Source organism: Scyliorhinus torazame, chromosome 8, assembly GCF_047496885.1.
Source record: "Scyliorhinus torazame isolate Kashiwa2021f chromosome 8, sScyTor2.1, whole genome shotgun sequence".
Classification (NCBI taxonomy): domain Eukaryota; kingdom Metazoa; phylum Chordata; class Chondrichthyes; order Carcharhiniformes; family Scyliorhinidae; genus Scyliorhinus; species Scyliorhinus torazame.
In genome coordinates this window covers 167,028,143-167,055,574 of record NC_092714.1, presented here as the reverse complement: position 1 = coordinate 167,055,574, position 27,432 = coordinate 167,028,143, and the positions used below count along the sequence as shown (strand labels likewise).

Sequence of the window (27,432 nt, the reverse complement as noted above, 5' to 3'; positions counted from 1 at the left end):
TATCTGTGGGACTGCAATCATTTCTCTCAGACTGGTATCTGTGGGACTGTAATCCTGTCTCACAGACTGGTATCTGTCAGACTGCAATCCTCTCTCTCAGACAGGTATCTGTGGGACTGTAATCCTCTCTCTCAGACTGGGTTCTGTAGGGCTGTAATTCTCTCCCTCAGACTGGTATCTGTGGGACTGCAATCCTCTCTCTCAGACTGGTATCTGTGGGACTGTAATCCTCTGTCTCAGACTGGTTTCTGTCAGACTGCAATCCTCTCTCTCAGACTGGTATCTGTGGGACTGTGATCCTCTCTCTCAGACTGGTATCTGTCAGACTACACTCCTCTCTCTCAGACTGGGTTCTGTGGGACTGTAATCCTCTCTCTCAGACTGGTATCTGTGGGACGCAATCCTCTCTCTCAGACTGGTATCTGTGGGACTGTAATCGTCTCTCTCAGACTGGTATCGGTGGGACTGCAGTCCTCTGTCTCAGACTGGTATCTGTCAGACTGCACCCTCTCTCTCAGACTGGGATTTGTGGGACTGCAATCCTCTCTCTCAGACTGGGTTCTGTCCGACTGCAATCCTTTCTCTCACACTGGTATCTGTGGGACTGTAATCCTCTCTCTCAGATTGGGTTCTGTCAGACTGTAATCCTCTCTCTCAGACTGGTATCTGTGGGTCTGTGATCCTCTCTGTCAGACTGGTATCTGTGGGACTGTAATCCTTTCTCACAGACTGGTATCTGTGGGAATGTGATCCTCTCTCTCAGACTGGTATCTGTGGGACTGTAATTCTCTCTCTCAGACTGGTATCTGTGGGACTGCAATCATTTCTCTCAGACTGGTATCTGTGGGACTGTAATCCTGTCTCACAGACTGGTATCTGTCAGACTGCAATCCTCTCTCTCAGACAGGTATCTGTGGGACTGTAATCCTCTCTCTCAGACTGGGTTCTGTAGGGCTGTAATTCTCTCCCTCAGACTGGTATCTGTGGGACTGCAATCCTCTCTCTCAGACTGGTATCTGTGGGACTGTAATCGTCTCGTTCAGACTGGTATCTGTGGGACTGCAATCCTCTGTCTCAGACTGGTATCTGTCAGACTGCATCCTCTCTCAGACTGGGATTTGTGGGACTGCAATCCTCTCGCTCAAACTGGGTTCTGTCCGACTGCAATCCTCTCAGATTGGTATCTGTGGGACTGTAATCCTCTCTCTCAGATTGGGTTCTGTCAGACTGTAATCCTCTCTCTCAGATTGGTATCTGTCAGACTGCAATCCTCTCTCTCAGACTGGTATCTGTGGGACTGTGATCCTCTCTCTCAGACTGATATCTGTCAGACTGCAATCCTTTCTCTCACACTGGTATCTGTGGGACTGTAATCCTCTCACTTAGACTGGTATCTGTGGGACTGTAATCCTTTCTCACAGACTGGTATCTGTGGGACTGTGATCCGCTCTCTCAGACTGGTATCCTCTCTCTCAGACTGGTATCTGTGGGACTGTAACTCTCTCTCACAGACTGGTATCTGTGGGACTGTAATCCTCTCTCTCAGACTGGTATCTGTGCGACTGTAATCCTCTCTCTCAAACTGGTATCTGTGGGACTGTAATCCTCTCTCACAGACTGGTATCTGTGGGACTGCAATCCGCTCTCTCAGACTGGCATGTGTCACAGTGCAATCCTTTCTCTCAGACTGGGATTTTTGGGACTGTATCCTCTATATCAGACTGGTATCTGTGGGACAGGAATCCTCTCTCTCAGACTGGTATCGGTCAGACTGCAATCCTCTCAGACTGGTACCTGTGGGACTGTAATCCTCTCTCTCAGACAGGTATCTGTGGGACTGTAATCCTCTCTCTCAGACTGGTATCTGTCAGACTGCATCCTCTCTCTCAGACTGGGATTTGTGGGACTGCAATCCTCTCTCTCAGACTGGGATCTGTGGGACTGCAATCCTCTCTCTCAGACTGGGTTCTGTCCGACTGCAATCCTCGCTCTCAGGCTGGTATCTGTGGGACTGTAATCCTCTCTCTCAGATTGAGTTCAGTCAGACTGTAATCCTCTCTCTCAGATTGGTATCTGTCAGACTGCAATCCTCTCTCTCAAACTGGTATCTGTGGGACTGTGATCCTCTCTCTCAGACTGGGTTCTGTCAGACTGCAATCCTTTCTCTCACACTGGTATCTGTGGGACTGTAATCCTCTCTCATAGACTGGTATCTGTGGGACTGTAATTCTTTCTCACAGACTGGTATCTGTGGGACTTTGATCCTCTGTCTCAGACTGGTATCTGTGGGACTGTAACTCTCTCTCACAGACTGGTATCTGTGGGACTGTAATCCTCTCTCTCAGACTGGTATCTGTGGGACTGTAATTCTCTCTCACAGACTGGTATCTGTGGGACTGCGATCCTCTCTCTCAGACTGTTATCTGTGGGACTGTAATCCTGTCTCACAGACTGGTATATGTGGGACTGCAATCCTTTCTCTCAGACTGGGATTTGTGGGACTGTAATCCTCTCTCTCAGACTGGGTTCTGTCAGACTGCAATCCTCTCTCTCAGACTGGTATCTGTGGGACTGTAATCCTCTCTCTCAGACTGGGTTCTGTCAGACTGCAATCTTCTCTCTCAGACTGGTATCTGTGGGACTGTGATCCACTCTCTCAGACTGGTATCTGTGGGACTGCAATCCTCTCTCTCAGACTGGGATCTGTGGGACTGTAATCCTCTCTCTCAGACTGGTATCTGTCAGACTGCAATCCTCTCTCTCAGACTGGGTTCTGTGGGACTGTAATCCTCTCTCTCAGACTGGTATCTGTGGGATTGTAATCCTCTCTCTTAGACTGGTAGCTGTGGGACTGTAATCCTTTCTCACAGACTGGTATCTGTGGTACTGTGATCCTCTCTCTCAGACTGGTGTCTGTGGGACTTTAATTCTCTCTCTCAGACTGGTATCTGTGGGACTGTAATCCTGTCTCACAGACTGGTATCTGTCAGACTGCAATCCTCTCTCTCAGACAGGTATCTGTGGGACTGTAATCCTCTCTCTCAGACTGGGTTCTGTGGGGCTGTAATTCTCTCCCTCAGACTGGTATCTGTGGGACTGCAATGCTCTCTCTCAGACTGGTATCTGTGGGACTGTAATCGTCTCTCTCAGACTGGTATCTGTGGGACTGCAATCCTCTCTCTCAGACTGGTCTCTGTCAGACTGCATCCTCTCTCTCAGACTGGGATTTGTGGGACTGTAATCGTCTCTCTCAGACTGGTATCTGTGGGACTGCAATCCTCTGTCTCAGACTGGTATCTGTGGGACTGTAATCGTCTCTCATAGACTGGTATCTGTGGGACTGCAATCCTCTGTCTCAGACTGGTATCTGTCAGACTGCATCCTCTCTCTCAGACTGGTGTCTGTGGGACTGTAATCCTCTCTCTCAGACTGGTATCTGTGGGACTGTGATCCTCTCTCTCAGACTGGGTTCTGTGGGACTGTGATCCTCTCTCTCAGACTGGGTTCTGTCAGACTGCAATCCTCTCTCTCAGACTGGTTTCTGTGGGACTGCAATCCTCTGTCTCAGACTGGTATCTGTCAGACTGCAATCCTCTCTCTCAGACTGGTATCTGTGGGACTGTGATCCTCTCTCTCAGACTGGGATCTGTGGGACTGGAATCCTCTCTCTCAGACTGGGATCTGTGGGACTGTAATCCTCACTCACACATTGTGGTCTATCCGACGCTGCAACTCTCTCGCTCAGAGAGAGATTTGTCAGACTGTAATCCCCTCTCCCTCCAGGATCTGATAGACTGTAATCCTCGCTCTCAGACTAGGATCTGTCAGCCTGTAATCCTCTCTTTCAGACTGGAATTCTCTCTTCCATACTGGGACTGTCAGACTGCAATCCTCTCTCACAAACTAGTATCTGTCAGACTGTAATCCTCTCATTCAGACTGGGATTTGTGGGACTGTGATCCACTCTCTCAGACTGGTATCTGTGGGACTGTAATCCTCGCTCTCAGACTGGGTTCTGTGGGACTGTAATCCTCTCTCTCAGACTGGTATCTGTCAGACTGCAATCCTCTCTCTCAGACTGGTATCTGTGGGACTGTAATCCTCTCTCTCAGACTGGTATCTGTCAGACTGCAACCCTCTCTCTCAGACTGGTAACTGTGGGACTGTAATCCTCTCTCTCAGACTGGGTTCTGTGGGACTGTAATCCTCTCTCTCAGACTGGTATCTGTCAGACTGCAATCCTCTCTCTCAGACTGGTATCTGTGGGACTGTGATCCTCTCTCAGGCTTGTATCTGTGGGACTGCAATCCTCTCTCTCAGACTGGTATCTGTGGGACTGTAATCCTCTCTCTCAGCCTGGTATCTATCAGACTGCAATCCTCTCTCTCAGACTGGGTTCTGTGGGACTGTAATCCTCTCTCTCAGACTGGTATCTGTGGGACTGCAATCCTCTCTCTCAGACTGGTATCTGTGGGACTGTGATCCTCTCTATCAGACTGGTATCTGTGGGACTGTAATCCTCTCTCTCAGACAGGGTTCTGTCAGACTGCAATCCTTTCTCTCACACTGGTATCTGTGGGACTGTAATCCTCTCTCTTAGACTGGTATCTGTGGGACTGTAATCCTTTCTCACAGACTGGTATCTGTGGGACTGTGATCCTCTCTCTCAGACTGGTATCTGTGGGACTGTAATTCTCTCTCTCAGACTGGTATCTGTGGGACTGCAATCATTTTTCTCAGACTGGTATCTGTCAGACTGCAATCCTCTCTCTCAGACAGGTATCTGTGGGACTGTAATCCTCTCTCTCAGACTGGGTTCTGTGGGGCTGTAATTCTCTCCCTCAGACTGGTATCTGTGGGACTGCAATCCTCTCTCTCAGACTGGTATCTGTGGGACTGTAATCGTCTCTCTCAGACTGGTATCTGTGGGACTGCAATCCTCTGTCTCAGACTGGTCTCTGTCAGACTGCATCCTCTCTCTCAGACTGGGATTTGTGGGACTGCAATCCTCTCTCTCAGACTGGGTTCTGTCCGACTGCAATCCTCTGTCTCAGACTGGTATCTGTGGGACTGTAATCGTCTCTCTCCGCCTGGTATCTGTGGGACTGCAATCCTCTGTCTCAGACTGGTATCTGTGGGACTGTAATCGTCTCTCATAGACTGGTATCTGTGGGACTGCAATCCTCTGTCTCAGACTGGTATCTGTCAGACTGCATCCTCTCTCTCAGACTGGTGTCTGTGGGACTGTAATCCTCTCTCTCAGACAGGTATCTGTGGGACTGTAATCCTCTCTCTCAGATTGGGTTCTGTCAGACTGTAATCCTCTCTCTCACATTGTTATCTGTCAGACTGCAATCCTCTCTCTCAGACTGGTATCTGTGGGACTGTGATCCTCTCTCTCAGACTGGTATCTGTCAGACTGCAATCCTTTCTCTCACACTGGTATCTGTGGGACTGTAATCCTCTCTCTCAGACTGGGTTCTGTCAGACTGCAATCCTCTCTCTCAGACTGGTATCTGTGGGACTGTAATCCTCTCTCTTAGACTGGTATCTGTGGGACTGTAATGCTTTCTCACAGACTGGTATCTGTGGGACTGTGATCCTCTCTCTCAGACTGGTATCTTTGGGACTGTAATCCTCTCTCTCAAACTGGTATCTGTGGGACTGTAATCCTCTCTCTCAGACTGGTATCTGTGGGACTGTAATTCTCTCTCTCAGACTGGTATCTGTGGGACTGTAATCCTGTCTCACAGACTGGTATCTGTAGGACTGCAATCCTCTATCTCAGACTGGTATCTGTGGGACTGTAATCCTCTCACTCAGACTGGTATCTGTCAGACTGCAATCCTCTCAGACTGGTACCTGTGGGACTGTAATCCTCTCTCTCAGACTGGTATCTGTCAGACTGCAATCCTCTCAGACAGGTACCTGTGGGACTGTAATCCTCTCTCTCAGACTGGTATCTGTGGGACTGTAATCCTCTTTCTCAGACTGGGTTCTGTCAGACTGCAATCCTCTCTCTCAGACTGGTTTCTGTGGGACTGCAATCCTCTATCTCAGACTGGTATCTGTGGGACTGTAATCCTCTCACTCAGACTGGTATCTGTCAGACTGCAATCCTCTCAGACTGGTACCTGTGGGACTGTAATCCTCTCTCTCAGACTGGTATCTGTGGGACTGTAATCCTCTCTCTGAGACTGGGTTCTGTCAGACAGCAATCCTCTCTCTCAGACTGGTTTCTGTGGGACTGCAATCCTCTGTCTCAGACTGGTTTCTGTCAGACTACACTCCTCTCTCTCAGACTGGTACCTGTGGGACTGTAATCCTCTCTCTCAGACTGGTATCTGTGGGACTGCAATCCTCTCTCTCAGACTGGTATCTGTGGGACTGTGATCCTCTCTCTCAGACTGGTATCTATCAGACTACACTCCTCTCTCTCAGACTGGGTTCTGTGGGACTGTAATCCTCTCTCTCAGACTGGTATCTGTGGGACGCAATCCTCTCTCTCAGACTGGTATCTGTGGGACTGTAATCGTCTCTCTCAGACTGGTATCGGTGGGACTGCAGTCCTCTGTCTCAGACTGGTATCTGTCAGACTGCACCCTCTCTCTCAGACTGGGATTTGTGGGACTGCAATCCTCTCTCTCAGACTGGGTTCTGTCCGACTGCAATCCTTTCTCTCACACTGGTATCTGTGGGACTGTAATCCTCTCTCTCAGATTGGGTTCTGTCAGACTGTAATCCTCTCTCTCAGACTGGTATCTGTGGGTCTGTGATCCTCTCTCTCAGACTGGTATCTGTGGGACTGTAATCCTTTCTCACAGACTGGTATCTGTGGGACTGTGATCCTCTCTCTCAGACTGGTATCTGTGGGACTGTAATTCTCTCTCTCAGACTGGTATCTGTGGGACTGCAATCATTTCTCTCAGACTGGTATCTGTGGGACTGTAATCCTGTCTCACAGACTGGTATCTGTCAGACTGCAATCCTCTCTCTCAGACAGGTATCTGTGGGACTGAAATCCTCTCTCTCAGACTGGGTTCTGTAGGGCTGTAATTCTCTCCCTCAGACTGGTATCTGTGGGACTGCAATCCTCTCTCTCAGACTGGTATCTGTGGGACTGTAATCGTCTCTTTCAGACTGGTATCTGTGGGACTGCAATCCTCTGTCTCAGACTGGTATCTGTCAGACTGCATCCTCTCTCTCAGACTGGTATCTGTGGGACTGCAATCCTCTCTCTCAGATTGGTATCTGTGGGACTGTAATCCTCTCTCTCAGATTGGGTTCTGTCAGTCTGTAATCCTCTCTCTCAGATTGGTATCTGTCAGACTGCAATCCTCTCTCTCAGACTGGTATCTGTGGGACTGTGATCCTCTCTCTCAGACTGAAATCTGTCAGACTGCAATCCTTTCTCTCACACTGGTATCTGTGGGACTGTAATCCTTTCTCACAGACTGGTATCTGTGGGACTGTGATCCACTCTCTCAGACTGGTATCCTCTCTCTCAGACTGGTATCTGTGGGACTGTAACTCTCTCTCACAGACTGGTATCTGTGGGACTGTAATCCTCTCTCTCAGACTGGTATCTGTGGGACTGTAATCCTCTCTCTCAAACTGGTATCTGTGGGACTGTTATCCTCTCTCACAGACTGGTATCTGTGGGACTGCAATCCGCTCTCTCAGACTGGCATGTGTCACAGTGCAATCCTTTCTCTCAGACTGGGATTTGTGGGACTGTATCCTCTATCTCAGACTGGTATCTGTGGGACAGGAATCCTCTCTCTCAGACTGGTATCGGTCAGACTGCAATCCTCTCAGACTGGTACCTGTGGGACTGTAATCCTCTCTCTCAGACTGGTATCTGTCAGACTGCATCCTCTCTCTCAGACTGGGATTTGTGGGACTGCAATCCTCTCTCTCAGACTGGGATCTGTGGGACTGCAATCCTCTCTCTCATACTGGGTTCTGTCCGACTGCAATCCTCGCTCTCAGGCTGGTATCTGTGGGACTGTAATCCTCTCTCTCAGATTGAGTTCAGTCAGACTGTAATCCTCTCTCTCAGATTGGTATCTGTCAGACTGCAATCCTCTCTCTCAAACTGGTATCTGTGGGACTGTGATCCTCTCTCTCAGACTGGGTTCTGTCAGACTGCAATCCTTTCTCTCACACTGGTATCTGTGGGACTGTAACTCGCTCTCTCAGACTGGTATCTGTGGGACGCAATCCTCTCTCTCAGACTGGTATCTGTCAGACTGCACCCTCTCTCTCAGACTGGGATTTGTGGGACTGCAATCCTTTCTCTCAGATTGGGTTCTGTCCGACTGCAATCCTTTCTCTCACACTGGTATCTGTGGGACTGTAATCCTCTCTCTCAGATTGGGTTCTGTCAGACTGTAATCCTCTCTCTCAGACTGGTATCTGTGCGTCTGTGATACTCTCTCTCAGACAGGGTTCTGTCAGACTGCAATCCTTTCTCTCAGACTGGTATCTGTGGGACTGTAATCCTCTCTCTTAGACTGGTATCTGTGGGACTGTAATCCTTTCTCACAGACTGGTATCTGTGGGACTGTGATCCTCTCTCTCAGACTGGTATCTGTGGGACTGTAATTCTCTCTCTCAGACTGGTATCTGTGGGACTGCAATCATTTCTCTCAGACTGGTATCTGTGGGACTGTAATCCTGTCTCACAGACTGGTATCTGTCAGACTGCAATCCTCTCTCTCAGACAGGTATCTGTGGGACTGAAATCCTCTCTCTCAGACTGGGTTCTGTGGGGCTGTAATTCTCTCCCTCAGACTGGTATCTGTGGGACTGCAATCCTCTCTCTCAGACTGGTATCTGTTGGACTGTAATCGTCTCTCTCAGACTGGTATCTGTGGGACTGCAATCCTCTGTCTCAGACTGGTATCTGTCAGACTGCATCCTCTCTCTCAGACTGGGATTTGTGGGACTGCAATCCTCTCTCTCAGACTGGGTTCTGTCCGACTGCAATCCTCTCAGATTGGTATCTGTGGGACTGTAATCCTCTCTCTCAGATTGGGTTCTGTCAGACTGTAATCCTCTCTCTCAGATTGGTATCTGTCAGACTGCAATCCTCTCTCTCAGACTGGTATCTGTGGGACTCTGATCTTCTCTCTCAGACTGATATCTGTCAGACTGCAATCCTTTCTCTGACACTGGTATCTGTGGGACTGTAATCCTCTCTCTTAGACTGGTATCTGTGGGACTGTAATCCTTTCTCACAGACTGGTATCTGTGGAACTGTGATCCTCTCTCTCAGACGGGTATCCTCTCTCTCAGACTGGTATCTGTGGGACTGTAGTCCTCTCTCTCAGACTGGTATCTGTGGGACTGTAATCCTCTCTCTCAAACTGGTATCTGTGGGACTGTAATCCTCTCTCTCAGACTGGTATCTGTGGGACTGTAATTCTCTCTCTCAGACTGGTATCTGTGGGACTGCAATCCTTTCTCTCAGACTGGTATCTTTGGGACTGGAATCCTGTCTCACAGACTGGTATCCGTGGGACTGCAATCCTTTCTCTCAGACTGGGATTTGTGCGATTGTAATCCTCTTTCTCAGACTGGTATCTGTGGGACTGCAATCCACTATCTCAGACTGGTATCTGTGGGACTGTAATCCTCTCACTCAGACTGGTATCTGTCAGACTGCAATCCTCTCATACTGGTACCTGTGGGACTGCAATCCTCTCTCTCAGACTGGTATCTGTGGGACTGTAATCCTCTCTCTCAGACTGGGTTCTGTCAGACTGCAATCCTCTCTCTCAGACTGGTTTCTGTGGGACTGCAATCCTCTGTCTCAGACTGGTATCTGTCTGACTGCAATCCTCTCTCTCAGACTGGTATCTGTGGGACTGTGATCCTCTCTCTCAGACTGGGTTCTGTGGGACTGTGATCCTCTCTCTCAGACTGGGTTCTGTCAGACTGCAATCCTCTCTCTCAGACTGGTTTCTGTGGGACTGCAATCCTCTGTCTCAGACTGGTATCTGTCAGACTGCAATCCTCTCTCTCAGACTGGTATCTGTGGGACTGTGATCCTCTCTCTCAGACTGGGATCTGTGGGACTGGAATCCTCTCTCTCAGACTGGGATCTGTGGGACTGGAATCCTCACTCACACATTGTGGTCTATCTGACGCTGCAACTCTCTCGCTCAGAGAGAGATTTGTCAGACTGTAATCCCCTCTCCCTCCAGGATCTGATAGACTGTAATCCTCGCTCTCAGACTAGGATCTGTCAGCCTGTAATCCTCTCTTTCAGACTGGAATTCTCTCTTCCATACTGGGACTGTCAGACTGCAATCCACTCTCTCAGACTGGGATATGTCAGACTGTAATCCTCTCTCTTCGATTTGGATCTTCTAGATTGTAATCCTATCTCATGCTGTGATCTGTCAGGCTGTAATCCTCTCTCACAAACTAGTATCTGTCAGACTGTAATCCTCTCATTCAGACTGGGATTTGTGGGACTGTGATCCACTCTCTCAGACTGGTATCTGTGGGACTGTAATCCTCGCTCTCAGACTGGGTTCTGTGGGACTGTAATCCTCTCTCTCAGACTGGTATCTGTCAGACTGCAATCCTCTCTCTCAGACTGGTATCTGTGGGACTGTAATCCTCTCTCTCAGACTGGTATCTGTCAGACTGCAATCCTCTCTCTCAGACTGGTAACTGTGGGACTGTAATGCTCTCTCTCAGACTGGGTTCTGTGGGACTGTAATCCTCTCTCTCAGACTGGTATCTGTCAGACTGCAATCCTCTCTCTCAGACTGGTATCTGTGGGACTGTGATCCTCTCTCTCAGGCTGGTATCTGTGGGACTGGAATCCTCTCTCTCAGACTGGTATCTGTGGGACTGTAATCCTCTCTCTCAGCCTGGTATCTATCAGACTGCAATCCTCTCTCTCAGACTGGGTTCTGTGGGACTGTAATCCTCTCTCTCAGACTGGTATCTGTGGGACTGCAATCCTCTCTCTCAGACTGGTATCTGTGGGACTGTGATCCTCTCTATCAGACTGGTATCTGTGGGACTGCAATCCTCTCTCTCAGACAGGGTTCTGTCAGACTACAATCCTTTCTCTCACACTGGTATCTGTGGGACTGTAATCCTCTCTCTTAGACTGGTATCTGTGGGACTGTAATCCTTTCTCACAGACTGGTATCTGTGGGACTGTGATCCTCTCTCTCAGACTGGTATCTGTGGGACTGTAATTCTCTCTCTCAGACTGGTATCTGTGGGACTGCAATCATTTCTCTCAGACTGGTATCTGTCAGACTGCAATCCTCTCTCTCAGACAGGTATCTGTGGGACTGTAATCCTCTCTCTCAGACTGGGTTCTGTGGGGCTGTAATTCTCTCTCTCAGACTGGTATCTGTGGGACTGTAATCGTCTCTCTCAGACTGGTATCTGTGGGACTGCAATCCTCTGTCTCAGACTGGTCTCTGTCAGACTGCATCCTCTCTCTCAGACTGGGATTTGTGGGACTGTAATCCTCTCTCTCAGACTGGGTTCTGTCAGACTGCAATCCTCTCTCTCAGACTGGTATCTGTGGGACTGTAATCGTCTCTCTCAGACTGGTATCTGTGGGACTGCAATGCTCTGTCTCAGACTGGTCTCTGTCAGACTGCATCCTCTCTCTCAGACTGGGATTTGTGGGACTGTAATCCTCTCACTCAGACTGGGTTCTGTCAGACTGCAATCCTCTCTCTCAGACTGGTATCTGTGGGACTGTGATCCACTCTCTCAGACTGGTATCTGTGGGACTGCAATCCTCTCTCTCAGACTGGTATCTGTGGGACTGTAATCCTCTCTCTCAGACTGGTATCTGTCAGACTGCAATCCTCTCTTTCAGACTGGGTTCTGTGGGACTGTAATCCTCTCTCTCAGACTGTTATCTGGGGGATTGTAATCCTCTCTCTCAGACTGGTATCTGTGGGACTGTGATCCTCTCTATCAGACTGGTATCTGTGGGACTGTAATCCTCTCTCTCAGACAGGGTTCTGTCAGACTACAATCCTTTCTCTCACACTGGTATCTGTGGGACTGTAATCCTCTCTCTTAGACTGGTATCTGTGGGACTGTAATCCTTTCTCACAGACTGGTATCTGTGGGACTGTGATCCTCTCTCTCAGACTGGTATCTGTGGGACTGTAATTCTCTCTCTCAGACTGGTATCTGTGGGACTGCAATCATTTCTCTCAGACTGGTATCTGTCAGACTGCAATCCTCTCTCTCAGACAGGTATCTGTGGGACTGTAATCCTCTCTCTCAGACTGGGTTCTGTGGGGCTGTAATTCTCTCTCTCAGACTGGTATCTGTGGGACTGTAATCGTCTCTCTCAGACTGGTATCTGTGGGACTGCAATCCTCTGTCTCAGACTGGTCTCTGTCAGACTGCATCCTCTCTCTCAGTCTGGGATTTGTGGGACTGTAATCCTCTCTCTCAGACTGGGTTCTGTCAGACTGCAATCCTCTCTCTCAGACTGGTATCTGTGGGACTGTAATCGTCTCTCTCAGACTGGTATCTGTGGGACTGCAATCCTCTGTCTCAGACTGGTCTCTGTCAGACTGCATCCTCTCTCTCAGACTGGGATTTGTGGGACTGTAATCCTCTCTCTCAGACTGGGTTCTGTCAGACTGCAATCCTCTCTCTCAGACTGGTATCTGTGGGACTGTGATCCACTCTCTCAGACTGGTATCTGTGGGACTGCAATCCTCTCTCTCAGACTGGTATCTGTGGGACTGTAATCCTCTCTCTCAGACTGGTATCTGTCAGACTGCAATCCTCTCTTTCAGACTGGGTTCTGTGGGACTGTAATCCTCTCTCTCAGACTGGTATCTGTGGGACTTTAATTCTCTCTCTCAGACTGGTATCTGTGGGACTGTAATCCTGTCTCACAGACTGGTATCTGTCAGACTGCAATCCTCTCTCTCAGACAGGTATCTGTGGGACTGTAATCCTCTCTCTCAGACTGGGTTCTGTGGGGCTGTAATTCTCTCCCTCAGACTGGTATCTGTGGGACTGCAATGCTCTCTCTCAGACTGGTATCTGTGGGACTGTAATCGTCTCTCTCAGACTGGTATCTGTTGGACTGCAATCCTCTCTCTCAGACTGGGATTTGTGGGACTGCAATCCTCTCTGTCAGACTGGGTTCTGTCTGACTGCAATCCTCTCAGGTTGGTATTTGTGGGACTGTAATCCTCTCTCTTAGATTGGGTTCTGTCAGACTGTAATCCTCTCTCTCAGATTGGCATCCGTCAGACTGCAATCCTCTCTCTCAGATTGGTATCTGTGGGACTGTAATCCTCTCTCTCAGATTGGCATCTGTGGGACTGTAATCCTCTCTCTCTGACTGGTATCTGTGGGACTGTGATCCTCTCTCTCAGACTGGTATCTGTGGGACTGTGATCCTCTCTCTCAGACTGGTTTCTGTGGGACTGCAATCCTCTCTCTCAGACTGGTATCTGTCAGACTGCAATCCTCTCTCTCAGACTGGTATCTGTGGGACTGTGATCCTCTCTCTCAGACTGGTATCTGTCAGACTGCAATCCTTTCTCTCAGGCTGGTATCTGTGGGACTGTAATCCGCTCTCTCAGACTGGGTTCTGTGGGACTGTAATCCTCTCTCTCAGACTGGGTTCTGTCAGACTGCAATCCTCTCTCTCAGACTGGTATCTGTGGGACTGCAATCCTCTGTCTCAGACGTGTATCTGTCAGACTGCATCCTCTCTCAGACTGGGATTTGTGGGACTGCAATCCTCTCTCTCAGACTGGGTTCTATCCGACTGCAATCCTCTCTCTCCGACTGGTATCTGTGGGACTGTAATCCTCTCTCTCAGACTGGGTTCTGTCAGACTGTTATCCTCTCTCTCAGACTGGTATCTGTCAGACTGCAATTCTCTCTCTCAGACTGGGTTCTGTCCGACTGCAATCATCTCTCTCAGACTGGGTTCTGTCCGACTGCAATCCTCTCTCTCAGACTGGTATCTGTGGGACTGTAATCCTTTCTTACAGACTGGTATCTGTGGGACTGTGATCCTCTCTCTCAGACTGGTATCTTTGGGACTGTAATCCTCTCTCCCAAACTGGTATCTGTGGGACTGTAATCCTCTCTCTCAGACTGGTATCTGTGGGACTGTAATTCTCTCTCTCAGACTGGTATCTGTCAGACTGCAATCCTCTCTCTCAGACTGGTATCTGTGGGACTGTAATCCTGTCTCACAGACTGGTATCTGTAGGACTGCAATCCTTTCTCTCAGACTGGGATTTGTGGGACTGTCATCCTCTCTCTCAGACAGGTATCTGTGGGACTGCAATCCTCTATCTCAGACTGGTATCTGTGGGACTGTAATCCTCTCACTCAGACTGGTATCTGTCAGACTGCTATCCTCTCAGACTGGTACCTGTGGGACTGTAAGCCTCTCTCTCAGGCTGGTATCTGTCAGACTGCAATCCTCTCAGACTGGTACCTGTGGGACTGTAATCCTCTCTCTCAGACTGGTATCTGTGGGACTGTAATCCTCTCTCCATGACTGGGTTCTGTCAGACTGCAATCCTCTCTCTCAGACTGGTTTCTGTGGGACTGCAATCCTCTATCTCAGACTGGTATCTGTGGGACTGTAATCCTCTCACTCAGACTGGTATCTGTCAGACTGCAGTCCTCTCAGACTGGTACCTGTGGGACTGTAATCCTCTCTCTCAGACTGGTATCTGTGGGACTGTAATCCTCTCTCCCAGACTGGGTTCTGTCAGACTGCAATCCTCTCTCTCAGACTGGTTTCTGTGGGACTGCAATCCTCTGTCTCAGACTGGTATCTGTCAGACTGCAATCCTCTCTCTCAGACTGGTATCTGTGGGACTGTGATCCTCTCTCTCAGACTGGTATCTGTCAGACTGCAATCCTCTCTCTCAGACTGGATTCTGTGGGACTGTAATCCTCTCTCTCAGACTGGTATCTGTGGGACGCAATCCTCTCTCTCAGACCGGTATCTGTGGGACTGTAATCGTCTCTCTCAGACTGGTATCGGTGGGACTGCAGTCCTCTGTCTCAGACTGGTATCTGTCAGACTGCACCCTCTCTCTCAGACTGGGATTTGTGGGGCTGAAATCCTCTCTCTCAGACTGGGTTCTGTCCGACTGCAATCCTTTCTCTCACACTGGTATCTGTGGGACTGTAATCCTCTCTCTCAGATTGGGTTCTGTCAGACTGTAATCCTCTCTCTCAGACTGGTATCTGTGGGTCTCTGTTCCTCTCTCTCAGACTGGTATCTGTGGGACTGTAATTCTCTCTCTCAGACTGGTATCTGTGGGACTGCAATCATTTCTCTCAGACTGGTATCAGTGGGACTGTAATCCTGTCTCACAGACTGGTATCTGTCAGACTGCAATCCTCTCTCTCAGACAGGTATCTGTGGGACTGTAATCCTCTCACTCAGACTGGGTTCAGTGGGGCTGTAATTCTCTCCCTCAGACTGGTATCTGTGGGACTGCAATCCTTTCTCTCAGACTGGTATCTGTGGGACTGTAATCGTCTCTCTCAGACTGGTATCTGTGGGCCTGCAATCCTCTGTCTCAGACTGGTATCTGTCAGACTGCATCCTCTCTCTCAGACTGGGATTTGTGGGACTGCAATCCTCTCTCTCAAACTGGGTTCTGTCCGACTGCAATCCTCTCAGATTGGTATCTGTGGGACTGTAATCCTCTCTCTCAGATTGGGTTCTGTCAGACTGTAATCCTCTCTCTCAGATTGGTATCTGTCAGACTGCAATCCTCTCTCTCAGACTGGTATCTGTCGGACTGTGATCCTCTCTCTCAGACTGATATCTGTCAGACTGCAATCATTTCTCTCACACTGGTATCTGTGGGACTGTAATCCTCTCTCTTAGACTGGTATCTGTGGGACTGTAATCCTTTCTCACAGACTGGTATCTGTGGGACTGTGATCCTCTCTCTCAGACTGGTATCCTCTCTCTCAGACTGGTATCTGTGGGACTGTAACTCTCTCTCACAGACTGGTATCTGTGGGACTGTAATCCTCTCTCTCAGACTGGTATCTGTGGGACTGTAATCCTCTCTCTCAAACTGGTATCTGTGGGACTGTAATCCTCTCTCTCAGACTGGTATCTGTGGGACTGCAATCCTTTCTCTGAGACTGGTATCTGTGGGACTGCAATCCGCCCTCTCAGACTGGCATGTGTCACAGTGCAATCCTTTCTCTCAGACTGCGTTTTGTGGGACTGTAATAGTCTATCTCAGACTGGTATCTGTGGGACTGTAATCCTCTCTCTCAGACTTGTATTTGTCAGACTGCAATCCTCTCAGACTGGTACCTGTGGGACTGTAATCCTCTCTTTCAGACAGGTATCTGTGGGACTGTAATCCTCTCTCTCAGACAGGGTTCTGTCAGACTGCAATCCTCTCTCTCAGACTGTTTTCTGTGGGACTGCAATCCTCTGTCTCAGACTGGTATCTGTGGGACTGTAATCCTGTCTCACAGACTGGTATCTGTGGGACTGCAATCCGCTCTCTCAGACTGGCATGTGTCACAGTGCAATCCTTTCTCTCAGACTGTTTTCTGTGGGACTGCAATCCTCTGTCTCAGACTGGTATCTGTGGGACTGTAATCCTGTCTCTCAGACGTGTATCTGTCAGACTGCATCCTCTCTCAGACTGGGATTTGTGGGACTGCAATCCTCTCTCTCAGACTGGGTTCTGTCCGACTGCAATCCTCTCTCTCAGACTGGTATCTGTGGGACTGTAATCCTCTCTCTCAGACTGGGTTCTGTCAGACTGTTATCCTCTCTCTCAGACTGGTATCTGTCAGACTGCAATCCTCTCTCTCAGACTGGGTTCTGTCCGACTGCAATCCTCTCTCTCCGACTGGTATCTGTGGGACTGTAATCCTGTCTCTCAGACTGGGTTCTGTCAGACTGCAATCCTTTCTCTCACACTGGTATCTGTGGGACTGTAATCCTCTCTCTTAGACTGGTATCTGTGGGACTGTAATCCTTTCTCACAGACTGGTACCTGTTGGACTGTGATCCTCTCTCTCAGACTGGTATCTTTGGGACTGTAATCCTCTCTCTCAAACTGCTATCTGTGGGACTGTAATCCTCTCTCTCAGACTGGTATCTGTGGGACTGTAACTCTCTCTCACAGAATGGTATCTGTGGTACTGTAATCCTCTCTCTCAGACTGGTATCTGTCGGACTGTAATTCTCTCTCACAGATTGGTATCTGTGGGACTGTGATCCTCTCTCTCAGACTGGTATCTGTGGGACTGTAATCCTTTCTCTCAGACTGGGATTTGTGGGACTGTAATCCTCTCTCTCAGACTGGTATCTGTGGGACTGCAATCCTCTATCTCAGACTGGTATCTGTGGGACTGTAATCCTCTCTCTCAGTCTGGGTTCTGTCAGACTGCAATCCTCTCTCTCAGACTGGTATCTGTGGCACAGCAATCCTCTCTCTCAGACTGGTATCTGTGGGACTGTAATCCTCTCTCTCAGACTGGTATCTGTGAGACTGCAATCCTCTCTCTCAGACTGGGTTCTGTGGGACTGTAATCCTCTCTCTCAGACTGGGTTCTGTCAGACTGCAATCCTCTCTCTCAGACTGGTATCTGTGGGACTGCAATCCTCTATCTCAGACGTGTATCTGTCAGACTGCATCCTCTCTCAGACTGGTATCTGTGGGACTGTAATCCTGTCTCTCAGGCTGGGTTCTGTCAGACTGCAATCCTTTCTCTCACACTGGTATCTGTGGGACTGTAATCCTCTCTCTCAGACTGGTATCTGTGGGACTGTAATTCTCTCTCACAGATTGGTATCTGTGGGACTGTGATCCTCTCTCTCAGACTGGTATCTGTGGGACTGCAATCCTTTCTCTCTGACTGGGATTTGTGGGACTGTAATCCTCTCTCTCAGACTGGTATCTGTGGGACTGCAATCCTCTATCTCAGACTGGTATCTGTGGGACTGTAATCCTCTCTCTCAGACTGGGTTCTGTCAGACTGCAATCCTCTCTCTCAGACTGGTATCTGTGGGACTGTGATCCACTCTCTCAGACTGGTATCTGTTGGACTGCAATCCTCTCTCTCAGACTGGTATCTGTGGGACTGTATTCCTCTCTCTCAGACTGGTATCTGTGAGACTGCAATCCTCTCTCTCAGACTGGGTTCTGTGGGACTGTAGTCCTCTCTCTCAGACTGGGTTCTGTCAGACTGCAATCCTCTCTCTCAGACTGGTATCTGTGGGACTGCAATCCTCTGTCTCAGACGTGTATCTGTCAGACTGCATCCTCTCTCAGACTGGGATTTGTGGGACTGCAATCCTCTCTCTCAGACTGGGTTCTGTCCGACTGCAATCCTCTCTCTCCGACTGGAATCTGTGGGACTGTAATCCTGTCTCTCAGACTGGGTTCTGTCAGACTGCAATCCTTTCTCTCACACTGGTATCTGTGGGACTGTAATCCTCTCTCTTAGACTGGTATCTGTGGGACTGTAATCCTTTCTCACAGACTGGTATCTGTGGGACTGTGATCCTCTCTCTCAGACTGGTATCTTTGGGACTGTAATCCTCTCTCTCAAACTGCTATCTGTGGGACTGTAATCCTCTCTCTCAGACTGGTATCTGTGGGACTGTAATTCTCTCTCTCAGACTGGTATCTGTGGGACTGCAATCCTTTCTCTCAGACTGGTATCTGTGGGACTGTAATCCTGTCTCACAGACTGGTATCTGTAGGACTGCAATCCTTTCTCTCAGACTGGGATTTGTGGGACTGTAATCCTCTCACTCAGACTGGTATCTGTCAGACTGCAATCCTCTCAGACTGGTACCTGTGGGACTGTAATCCTCTCTCTCAGACTGGTATCTGTCAGACTGCAATCCTCTGAGACTGGTACCTGTGGGACTGTAATCCTCTCTCTCAGACTGGTAACTGTGGGACTGTAATCCTCTCTCTCAGACTGGGTTCTGTCAGACTGCAATCCTCTCTCTCAGACTGGTTTCTGTGGGACTGCAATCCTCTATCTCAGACTGGTATCTGTGGGACTGTAATCCTCTCACTCAGACTGGTATCTGTCAGACTGCAATCCTCTCAGACTGGTACCTGTGGGACTGTAATCCTATCTCTATGACTGGTATCTGTGGGACTGTAATCCTCTCTCTCAGACTGGGTTCTGTGGGGCTGTAATTCTCTCCCTCAGACTGGTATCTGTGGGACTGCAATCCACTCTCTCAGACTGGTATCTGTCAGACTGCAATCCTCTCTCTCAGACTGGGTTCTGTGGGACTGTAATGCTCTGTCTCAGACTGGTATCTGTCAGACTGCAATCCTCTCTCTCAGACTGGTATCTGTGGGACTGTGATCCTCTCTCTCAGACTGGTATCTGTCAGACTGCAATCCTCTCTCTCAGACTGGGTTCTGTGGGACTGTAATGCTCTCTCTCAGACTGGTATCTGTGGGACGCAACCCTCTCCCTCAGACTGGTATCTGTGGGACTGTAATCGTCTCTCTCAGACTTATGTCGGTGGGACTGCAGTCCTCTGTCTCAGACTGGTATCTGTCAGACTGCACCCTCTCTCTCAGACTGGGATTTGTGGGACTGCAATCCTCTCTCTCAGACTGGGTTCTGTCCGACTGCAATCCTTTCTCTCACACTGGTATCTGTGGGACTGTAATCCTCTCTCTCAGATTGGGTTCTGTCAGACTGTAATCCTCTCTCTCAGACTGGTATCTGTGGGTCTGTGATCCTCTCTCTCAGACTGGTATCTGTGGGACTGTAATCCTCTCGCTCAGACAGGGTTCTGTCAGACTGCAATCCTTTCTCTCAGACTGGTATCTGTGGGACTGTAATCCTCTCTCTTAGACTGGTATCTGTGGGACTGTAATCCTTTCTCACAGACTGGTATCTGTGGGACTGTGATCCTCTCTCTCAGACTGGTATCTGTGGGACTGTAATTCTCTCTCTCAGACTGGTATCTGTGGGACTGCAATCATTTCTGTCAGACTGGTATCTGTGGGACTGTAATCCTGTCTCCCAGAATGGTATCTGTCAGATTGCAATCCTCTCTCTCAGACAGGTATCTGTGGGACTGTAATCCTCTCTCTCAGACTGGGTTCTGTGGGGCTGTAATTCTCTCCCTCAGACTGGTATCTGTGGGACTGCAATCCACTCTCTCAGACTGGTATCTGTGGGACTGTAATCGTCTCTCTCAGACTGGTATCTGTGGGACTGCAATCCTCTGTCTCAGACTGGTATCTGTCAGACTGCATCCTCTCTCTCAGACTGGGATTTGTGGGACTGCAATCCTCTCTCTCAAACTGGGATCTGTCCGACTGCAATCCTCTCAGATTGGTATCTGTGAGACTGTAATCCTCTCTCTCAGATTGGGTTCTGTCAGACTGTAATCCTCTCTCTCAGATTGGTATCTGTCAGACTGCAATCCTCTCTCTCAGACTGGTATCTGTGGGACTCTGATCCTCTCTCTCAGACTGATATCTGTCAGACTGCAATCCTTTCTCTCACACTGGTATCTGTGGGACTGTAATCCTCTCTCTTAGACTGGTATCTGTGGGACTGTAATCCTTACTCACAGACTGGTATCTGTGGGACTGTGATCCTCTCTCTCAGACTGGTATCCTCTCTCTCAGACTGGTATCTGTGGGACTGTAACTCTCTCTCACAGACTGGTATCTGTAGGACTGTAATCCTCTCTCTCAGACTGGTATCTGTGGGACTGTAATCCTCTCTCTCAAACTGGTATCTGTGGGACTGCAATCCTTTCTCTCAGACTGGTATCTGTGGGACTGCAATCCGCTCTCTAAGACTGGCATGTGTCACAGTGCAATCCTTTCTCTCAGACTGGGATTTGTGGGACTGTAATCCTCTATCTCAGACTGGTATCTGTGGGACTGTAATCCTCTCTCTCAGACTGGTATCTGTCAGACTGCAATCCTCTCAGACTGGTACCTGTGGGACTGTAATCCTCTCTCTCAGACAGGTATCTGTGGGACTGTAATCCTCTCTCTCAGACTGGGTTCTGTCAGCCTGCAATCCTCTCTCTCAGACTGTTTTCTGTGGGACTGCAATCCTCTGTCTCAGACTGGTATCTGTGGGACTGTAATCCTGTCTCACAGACTGGTATCTGTGGGACTGCAATCCGCTCTCTCAGACTGGCATGTGTCACAGTGCAATCCTTTCTCTCAGACTGGGATTTGTGGGACTGTAATCCTCTATCTCAGACTGGTATCTGTGGGACAGGAATCCTCTCTCTCAGACTGGTATCGGTCAGACTGCAATCCTCTCAGACTGGTACCTGTGGGACTGTAATCCTCTCTCGAAGACAGGTATCTGTGGGACTGTAATCCTCTCTCTCAGACTGGTATCTGTCAGACTGCATCCTCTCTCTCAGACTGGGTTCTGTCCGACTGCAATCCTCGCTCTCAGGCTGGTATCTGTGGGACTGTAATCCTCTCTCTCAGATTGAGTTCAGTCAGACAGCAATCCTCTCTCTCAAACTGGTATCTGTGTGATTGTGATCCTCTCTCTCAGACTGGGTTCTGTCAGACTGCAATCCTTTCTCTCACACTGGTATCTGTGGGACTGGAATCCTCTCTCATAGACTGGTATCTGTGGGACTGTAATCCTTTCTCACAGACTGGTATCTGTGGGACTGTGATCCTCTGTCTCAGACTATTATCTGTGGGACTGTAACTCTCTCTCACAGACTGGTATCTGTGGGACTGTAATCCTCTCTCTCAGACTGGTATCTGTGGGACTGTAATTCTCTCTCACAGATTGGTATCTGTGGGACTGTGATCCTCTCTCTCAGACTGGTATCTGTGGGACTGTAATCCTGTCTCACAGACTGGTATCTGTGGGACTGCAATCCTTTCTCTCAGACTGGGATTTGTGGGACTGTAATCCTCTCTCTCAGACTGGTATCTGTGGGACTGCAATCCTCTATCTCAGACTGGTATCTGTGGGACTGTAATCCTCTCTCTCAGACTGGGTTCTGTCAGACTGCAATCCTCTCTCTCAGACTGGTATCTGTGGGACTGTGATCCACTCTCTCAGACTGGTATCTGTGGGACTGCAATCCTCTCTCTCAGACTGGTATCTGTGGGACTGTAATCCTCTCTCTCAGACTGGTATCTGTCAGACTGCAATCCTCTCTCTCAGACTGGGTTCTGTGGGACTGTAATCCTCTCTCTCAGACTGGTATCTGTGGGACTGTAATCCTCTCTCTTAGACTGGTAGCTGTGGGACTGTAATCCTTTCTCACAGACTGGTATCAGTGGGACTGTGATCCTCTCTCTCAGACTGGTGTCTGTGGGACTTTAATTCTCTCTCTCAGACTGGTATCTGTGGGACTGTAATCCTGTCTCACAGACTGGTATCTGTCAGACTGCAATCCTCTCTCTCAGACAGGTATCTGTGGGACTGTAATCCTCTCTCTCAGACTGGGTTCTGTGGGGCTGTAATTCTCTCCCTCAGACTGGTATCTGTGGGACTGCAATGCTCTCTCTCAGACTGGTATCTGTGGGACTGTAATCGTCTCTTTCAGACTGGTATCTGTGGGACTGCAATCCTCTCTCTCAGACTGGGATTTGTGGGACTGCAATCCTCTCTCTCAGACTGGGTTCTGTCCGACTGCAATCCTCTCAGATTGGTACCTGTGGGACTGTAATCCTCTCTCTCAGACAGGTATCTGTGGGACTGTAATCCTCTCTCTCAGACTGGGTTCTGTCAGCCTGCAATCCTCTCTCTCAGACTGTTTTCTGTGGGACTGCAATCCTCTGTCTCAGACTGGTATCTGTGGGACTGTAATTCTGTCTCACAGACTGGTATCTGTGGGACTGCAATCCGCTCTCTCAGACTGGCATGTGTCACAGTGCAATCCTTTCTCTCAGACTGGGGTTTGTGGGACTGTAATCCTCTATCTCAGACTGGTATCTGTGGGACAGGAATCCTCTCTCTCAGACTGGTATCGGTCAGACTGCAATCCTCTCAGACTGGTACCTGTGGGACTGTAATCCTCTCTCGAAGACAGGTATCTGTGGGACTGTAATCCTCTCTCTCAGACTGGTATCTGTCAGACTGCATCCTCTCTCTCAGACTGGGTTCTGTCCGACTGCAATCCTCGCTCTCAGGCTGGTATCTTTGGGACTGTAATCCTCTCTCTCAGATTGAGTTCAGTCAGACTGTAATCCTCTCTCTCAGATTGGTATCTGTCAGACTGCAATCCTCTCTCTCAAACTGGTATCTGTGTGATTGTGATCCTCTCTCTCAGACTGGGTTCTGTCAGACTGCAATCCTTTCTCTCACACTGGTATCTGTGGGACTGGAATCCTCTCTCATAGACTGGTATCTGTGGGACTGTAATCCTTTCTCACAGACTGGTATCTGTGGGACTGTGATCCTCTGTCTCAGACTAGTATCTGTGGGACTGTAACTCTCTCTCACAGACTGGTATCTGTGGGACTGTAATCCTCTCTCTCAGACTGGTATCTGTGGGACTGTAATTCTCTCTCACAGATTGGTATCTGTGGGACTGTGATCCTCTCTCTCAGACTGGTATCTGTGGGACTGTAATCCTGTCTCACAGACTGGTATCTGTGGGACTGCAATCCTTTCTCTCAGACTGGGATTTGTGGGACTGTAATCCTCTCTCTCAGACTGGTATCTGTGGGACTGCAATCCTCTATCTCAGACTGGTATCTGTGGGACTGTAATCCTCTCTCTCAGACTGGGTTCTGTCAGACTGCAATCCTCTCTCTCAGACTGGTATCTGTGGGACTGTGATCCACTCTCTCAGACTGGTATCTGTGGGACTGCAATCCTCTCTCTCAGACTGGTATCTGTGGGACTGTAATCCTCTCTCTCAGACTCTGTATCTGTCAGACTGCAATCCTCTCTCTCAGACTGGGTTCTGTGGGACTGTAATCCTCTCTCTCAGACTGGTATCTGTGGGACTGTAATCCTCTCTCTTAGACTGGTAGCTGTGGGACTGTAATCCTTTCTCACAGACTGGTATCAGTGGGACTGTGATCCTCTCTCTCAGACTGGTGTCTGTGGGACTTTAATTCTCTCTCTCAGACTGGTATCTGTGGGACTGTAATCCTGTCTCACAGACTGGTATCTGTCAGACTGCAATCCTCTCTCTCAGACAGGTATCTGTGGGACTGTAATCCTCTCTCTCAGACTGGGTTCTGTGGGGCTGTAATTCTCTCCCTCAGACTGGTATCTGTGGGACTGCAATGCTCTCTCTCAGACTGGTATCTGTGGGACTGTAATCGTCTCTTTCACACTGGTATCTGTGGGACTGCAATCCTCTCTCTCAGACTGGGATTTGTGGGACTGCAATCCTCTCTCTCAGACTGGGTTCTGTCCGACTGCAATCCTCCCAGATTGGTATCTGTGGGACTGTAATCCTCTCTCTCAGATTGGGTTCTGTCAGACTGTAATCCTCTCTCTCAGATTGGCATCTGTCAGACTGCAATCCTCTCTCTCAGATTGGTATCTGTGGGACTGTAATCCTCTCTCTCAGATTGGCATCTGTGGGACTGTAATCCTCCCTCTCAGACTGGTATCTGTGGGACTGTGATCCTCTCTCTCAGACTGTTTTCTGTGGGACTGCAATCCTCTCTCTCAGACTGGTATCTGTCAGACTGCAATCCTCTCTCTCAGACTGGTATCTGTGGGACTGTGATCCTCTCTCTCAGACTGGTATCTGTCAGACTGCAATCCTTTCTCTCAGGCTGGTATCTGTGGGACTGTAATCCTCTCTCTCAGACTGGGTTCTGTGGGACTGTAATCCTCTCTCTCAGACTGGGTTCTGTCAGACTGCAATCCTCTCTCTCAGACTGGTATCTGTGGGACTGCAATCCTCTGTCTCAGACTGGTATCTGTCAGACTGCATCCTCTCTCTCAGACTGGGATTTGTGGGACTGCAATCCTCTCTCTCAGACTGGGTTCTGTCAGACTGTTATCCTCTCTCTCAGACTGGTATCTGTCAGACTGCAATCCTCTCTCTCAGACTGGTATCTGTGGGACTGTGATCCTCTCTCTCAGACTGGTATCTGTCAGACTGCAATCCTTTCTCGCAGGCTGGTATCTGTGGGACTGTAATCCTCTCTCTCAGACTGGTATCTGTGGGACTGCAATCCTTTCTCACAGACTGGTATCTGTGGGACTGTGATCCTCTCTCTCAGACTGGTATCTGTGGGACTGTAATCCTCTCTCTCAGACTGGTATCTGTGGGACGGTAATCCATCTCTCTCAGACTGGTATCTGTTTGACTGTAATCCTCTCTCTCAGACTGGGATCTGTCAGACTGTAATCCTCCCTCTCAAGATGGGATCTGTCAGGCTGTAATTATCTCTCTCATACTGGGATCTGTCAGGCTGCAATCCTCTCGCTCAGACAGGTATCTGTGGGACTGTAATCCTCTCTCTCAGACTCGGTTCTGTAGGGCTGTAATTCTCTCCCTCAGACTGGTATCTGTGGGACTGTAATGCTGTCTCTCAGACTGGTATCTGTGGGACTGTAATCCTCGCTCTCAGACTGGTACCTGTGGGACTGCAATCCTCTGTCTCAGACTGGTATCTGTCAGACTGCATCCTCTCTCTCAGACTGGGATTTGTGGGACTGCAATCCTCTCTCAGACTGGGTTCTGTCCGACTGCAATCCTCTCAGATTGGTATCTGTGGTACTGTGATCCTCTCTCTCAGACTGGTATCTGTGGGACTGTAATCCTCTCTCTCAGACTGGTATCTGTCAGACTGCAATCCTCTCTCTCAGACTGGGTAGTGTCCGACTGCAATCCTCTCAGATTGGTATCTGTGGGACTGTAATCCTGTCTCTCAGACTGGTTTCTGTGGGACTGCAATCCTCGCTCTCAGACTGGTATCTGTGGGACTGTAATCCTCTCTCTCAGATTGAGTTCAGTCAGACTGTAATCCTCTCTCTCAAATTGGTATCTGTCAGACAGCAATCCTCTCTCTCAAACTGGTATCTGTGGGACTGTGATCCTCTCTCTCAGACTGGGTTCTGTCAGACTGCAATCCTTTCTCTCACACTGGTATCTCTGGGACTGTAATCCTCTCTCTTAGACTGGTATCTGTGGGACTGTAATCCTTTCTCACAGACTGGTATCTGTGCGACTGTGATCCTCTCTCTCAGACTGGTATCTGTGGGACTGTAATTCTCTCTCACAGACTGGTATCTGTGGGACTGTAATCCTCTCTCTCAGACTGGTATCTGTGTGTGGTAGTATGCATTAGGGGTCATGTGGGACTGTGAAGCCGTGATGCTATTGGCTGACAGATCCCGGGTTCTGGGTGGCTGTTGATCCCTAGCTCCGCCCTGAAGGTGGAGTATAATAACCTGGGCTTCTCCCCGCAGCTCCAGTCTGTTTCTGAACTGCTGGGAACAAGTCACGCTTAATGAAGCCTCATCGACTTCACCTCTATTCGTCTCTCTCGTAAGTCATTGTGCGTTACACTGTGGGACTATAATCCTCTCTCTCAGACTGGTATCTGTGGGACTGTAATCCTGTCTCACAGGCTGGTATCTGTCAGACTGCAATCCTCTCTCTCAGACAGGTATCTGTGGGACTGTAATCCTCTCTCTCAGACTGGGTTCTGTGGGGCTGTAATTCTCTCTCTCAGACTGGTATCTGTGGGACTGCAATCCTCTGTCTCAGACTGGTATCTGTCAGACTGCATCCTCTCTCTCAGACTGGGTTCTGTCCGACTGCAATCCTTTCTCTCACACTGGTATCTGTGGGACTGTAATCCTCTCTCTCAGATTGGGTTCTGTCAGACTGTAATCCTCTCTCTCAGACTGGTATCTGTGGGTCTGTGATCCTGTCTCTCAGACTGGTATCTGTGGGACTGTAATCCTCTCTCTCAGACAGGGTTCTGTCAGACTGCAATCCTTTCTCTCAGACTGGTATCTGTGGGACTGTAATCCTTTCTCACAGACTGGTATCTGTGGGACTGTGATCCTCTCTCTCAGACTGGTATCTGTGGGACTGTAATTCTCTCTCTCAGACTGGTATCTGTGGGACTGTAATCCTCTCCCTCAGACTGGTATCTGTGGGACTGCAATCCTCTCTCTCAGACTGGTATCTGTGGGACTGTAATCGTCTCTCTCAGACTGGTATCTGTGGGACTGCAATCCTCTGTCTCAGACTGGTATCTGTCAGACTGCATGCTCTCAGATTGGTATCTGTGGGACTGTAATCCTCTCTCTCAGATTGGGTTCTGTCAGACTGTAATCCTCTCTCTCAGATTGGTAGCTGTCAGACTGCAATCCTCTCTCTCAGACTGGTATCTGTGGAACTCTGATCCTCTCTCTCAGACTGATATTTGTCAGACTGCAATCCTTTCTCTCACACAAAGTATCTGTGGG

The 27,432-nt window shown here is 49.2% G+C and overlaps 1 protein-coding gene across 1 annotated transcript in view; it reads left to right on the top strand.

Annotated features, from left to right (window-relative positions):
• Positions 1-27,432, top strand: part of LOC140428237 (uncharacterized) — a 504,514-nt gene that overhangs the window by 390,446 nt on the left and 86,636 nt on the right. The gene's annotated exons all lie outside the window — the stretch shown is intronic.